We start from the raw sequence: 4,610 nt of genomic DNA, 5'->3' as shown, positions 1-4,610 counted from the left end.
GTCCTGCCTTTCTGCAGTGGAAAGAAATAGCACTCACACCATTTCTTAGTACCAATTCCACTATATAAGGCTCTTCTTCTCTGTACCACTACTCTCTCTCTTTACAGATTGCAGCACAAAGAGAGATGCTCATTCTGACCAATCATGATCATCTTAACCACTTTGTTTCCTTCTTCATCCTCTCTACAACAATTGCTGTCTTCTGCTGCTTCATGGAATATTCTCTGCTGGACCCAATGTGATTCTCTTGCTTGTTTTAAAATAAGGCTACCAGCCATCCCTTTGGATGGCTCACTCTATGAGAATGAACAGACTGCATGTTTCAGTTCTTTCCATAGATGTTCAATAGGATTCAAATCAGGGCTCATAGAAGGCCACTTCAGAATAGTCCAATGTTTTGTTCTTAGCCATTCTTGGGTGCTTTTAGCTGTGTGTTTTGGGTCATTATCTTGTTAGAGGATCCATGACCTGCGACTGAGACAGAGCTTTCTGACACTGGGCATTACGTTGCACTCCAGAATGTCTTGATAGTCTTGAGATTTCATTGTTCCCTGCATAGACTCAAGGCACCCCGTGCCAGACACAGCAAAGCAGCCCCAAAACATAACCGAGCCTCCTCCATGTTTCACAGTAGGTATGGTGTTCTTTTCTTTGAAAGCTTCCTTTTTTCGTCTGTGGACATAGAGCTGATGTGACTTGCCAAAAAGCTCCAGTTTTCACTCATCTGTCCAAAGGACATTCTCCCAGAAGCATTGTGGCTTGTCAATATGCATTTTAGCAAATTCCAGTCTGGCTTTTTTATGTTTTTCTTTCAGCAGTGGAGTCCTCCTGGGTCTTCTTCCATTGAGCCCACTGTCACTCAAAAAGCAACGGATGATGCGATCAGACACTGCTGGACCTTGACCTTGGAGTTCAGCTATCATCTCTTTGGAAGTTGACTTGGCTTTTTGTCCTTCTGCCCATTCTGGGGTCGATTTTCTTCTTGCGGCCGTGTCCAGGGAGGTTGGCTACAGTCCCATGGACCTTGAACTTCTTAATAATATTTGCAACTGTTGTCACAGGGACATCAGACTGCTTGGAGATGGTCTTATAGCCTTTGCCTTTAACATGCTTGTCTATAATTTTCTTCCTGATCTCCTCAGACAACTCTCTCCTTTGCTTTCTCTGGTCCATATTCATTGTGGGACACACGATGATACCAAAGAGCAGAGTGACTACTTTTCTCCGTTTAAATAGGCTGAATGACTGATTGCATGATTGGACACATGTGTGATACTAATGAAAGAAAACAGCTAATTTTAAAAATCACTCTAATCCAATTATTTATGATCTTTTCTAGGAGTACCAACAAATGTGTCCAGGCCACTTTAGAATATCTTTGTAGAATAAGCAATACTTGATCTCTTTTCACACTTGCTTTGCTCTACTCGATGACATATCAAAGGCATGCAGGTATACATGGGACAATTGCTTTTCATTTAATCACTTTTCAGGAGGCATACAACACTTTTTCAAATGAGCTGAAAAGGTACCAACAAATTTGTACACGTGTGTACCTTTACCAGGACATATTTACCAGGATATTTAGATGCCATGGCATGTCTATACCTACAAAGATTAGAATCGTTAGGACAATGGTTTTTCCCATGACACTCCATGGATACAAAAGCTGGACTTTGAAGAAGCAAGCTAGAAAAAGTGTTAACGCTTTTGAACTTTGGTGCTGGAGAAGACTTTTGAGGATACCATAGACAGCGAGGAAAACAAAAAAAATGGATCTTAGAACAAATCAATCCAGAATTTTCACTTGAGCCACAAGTGACCAGGCTCAGACTATCATACTTGGGACACATTATGCGAAGACCCAGCTCCCTTGAGAAGTCCATAATGTTGGGGAAAGTTGAAGGCGAGAGAAGAAGAGGATGACCAGCAGCAAGGTGGATGGACTCGATTCTGACAGCAATGAATGCACCACTGAGACACCTTAAAGGACAAGGTGAAGACAGATCATCCTGGAGAGAATCTCTCTATGTGGTTGCTAAGAGTCGACACCGACATGACAGCACTTAATTAATCACATTTGAGCTAGAAACGTCTATCCTAACTATGAGCTACATAATGAATAGGAGGGGAGAAAGAGAGATGCTCCCATCTGCCCTCCAAGAGGAAAGGAAGTAGGACTAAATCGCTACAGGGAATACCTGAGGAGTCAAGGTAGGGGTCATAGAGTAGAGGCAAAGCAGGGACAGGTAAGGGGGACCCTCACTAACTATCTCTTCTCCCAATGCTAATAGTGGTCATTAGGATAGTTGGTGCAAAAGGTCGATGCACTAGAACTCCATCAACACCTTCACCTCTTCACCTACATACCAGCCAACATGTCCCTATTTTCTCATTCAGGTGAATGGGGAAATACGGACAGCTTGTCAGGTATGCATCTACAATAATCAGTGATGCTTTTTGACTTGTTTTTGGACCAACCTGGTATTACAGAAGAAGCAAGATGTGGCTCCGTGGGTGATTGGCACCCCAAGGTCAAAGAGCTTGTAGGCCTGCTGGAGGAGAAACAGCTGTTAAGTTTCTGATTTCCTTTCCCCTGTAATGGCCTGGGTGTTTTCACACCAGGCTTTTAGTTTGCATCTCCTCCTGAATGGAAGATGTATGTTCACATATTGGCCAGATTTACCCTGAAGTCCCTGTGAGGTATTGGGGAGCACTTTTTATTTATTATTAAAACTTTTATACCGCCCTTCCAAAAGGCTCAGGGAGGTTTACATTAAAATACCATTAAAATCAGTTAATAATTAAAACAAAAATAATGAAGCATAAAAACAATAATTAACCATTAAAAACATTGTAAAACAACAATTAAGTAATCAGAAGAATTTAAAAACAAGTTTTAAAAAGCTAAGAAAGCCTGGTTGAAGAGATGTGTTTTCAGGTGTTTTTTGAAAATTGCCAGAGATGGGGAGGATCGTATCTCAGCAGGGAGTGCATTCCACAATCTCGGGGCAGCGACCGAGAAGGCCCATCTCTGTGTAGCCACCAAACGAGTTGGCGGCAACTGGAGACGGACCTCCTTAAGTGACCTCAATGGGCGGTGGGGCTCATAGCGAAGAAGACGCTCTCTTAAATACCCAGGGCTTCACACATGATACAGGTTTTCCATTGCACGTTAGAGTGCAGCCCAATTTAAACCTGGGGTTAAAAAAATAAATCTTTTTTGTATCAGTGTTTTGGGGAGCAACTTCAAACTCACCAGAAAGCCTGCTGTGTGATCAACACCCTGCTGTCTACCAATGTTATTTATTTGTTCCCCCACAACTTCACCACCATTGGAATAGCCACCCCACACATCCTCACTGCACAATTCCCCCTCCCCAGGCAAACCCAGACCATTACTGGTACTAGGCCCAACCAATACTTTGTCGGAGGGTGTAATATACCTGTGATGGGTTTTGTGATCAACTAGCAGAGCACTAAGGAAGCTAGCCACTCCAGTTACAGAGCAGAATGCAGAGGTTAGTTGTTGCAGCTATTTAGAGAAGACCCATGGCGATTCCTGTAGAATCAAAATACTAAGTAGATTTATTGGTGAAGTACACTTTGGATAGGAAAGACCTAATCCTATCTAAAGGCTACATAATAAATAGGGAGGAAGGGAGAGAGATGTTTCCATCTGCTCTCTAATAGGAAAGGAAGGGATTCTGACTCATCACAGGAAATGCCTGAGGAGTCATATAATAGAGACAGATAGGAACAGCTAGGGAGACCCTTACTATCTCTACTCCCAAAGCCCCTAGTGGTCATCAGGATAGTCAGTGCAAAAGGTCAATGCACTGGAACTCCATATCCAACATACTTAGGCAATAATAAAATACCAGCAGCAAACTGCCTTTAGAGCCCAACAACAGTCAATTCCACCTCAGTCCCACCCTCAAAGGCCCTCACCAGAGGCCAGCCCCCTTTAGGTCACCATTATAAGGTCCAAAAAGAAGTCCACCAAAGGCGTGGCCTTCATCTACCCTATTAGGGAAATTTGACCCAGGTGCTGGAGATGATTGCAATGGAGGAGAGCAAAGCAACAGGTAAGCGGTCAAAAGAGATGCAAAGAAGCCAGAGCCACAGTTCAAGTCTCACTCCTAATCTAAATCAGAGAGAGGGAACAGAAAGGCAGCTGGAATAAATCCTACCCCAAGATGCCTCTTCAGGTTGCTTTCTGAGCTACTCCCAGCATGTCTTACATTTATAAGGGCCAAAGTTAAAGAAGTCTAAAGGTGTGGCTCTCACCTGCCCCATCAAACAAACTTGGCCCAGGTGCTGCATATTATTCCAATTAAGGAGAACAAAGCAACAGATAAGGGAGGTGGGAAGAAGGCAGGGCCACTGTCCAAGTCTCACTTGCAATCCAGATTGTGTTATATATACACCTGTAAGATTATATACCTTATAAGTACATACACAGAGAAGTCATACCATGTTTGGGCATGGAAATTGAGAGGGTGGTGGCCTCTCAGCTCCACAGTTCTAGAACTTCTGCTAACTGGGCAAAGAGGCACCTTTTAACGTGGCGATTCTCTTTATTGAGCAGCGGGAGAGTAACTGGCCTT

The sequence above is a fragment of the Hemicordylus capensis genome, chromosome 10, assembly GCF_027244095.1.
Source record: "Hemicordylus capensis ecotype Gifberg chromosome 10, rHemCap1.1.pri, whole genome shotgun sequence".
NCBI lineage: Eukaryota > Metazoa > Chordata > Lepidosauria > Squamata > Cordylidae > Hemicordylus > Hemicordylus capensis.
This window is presented reverse-complemented; position numbering follows the sequence as displayed.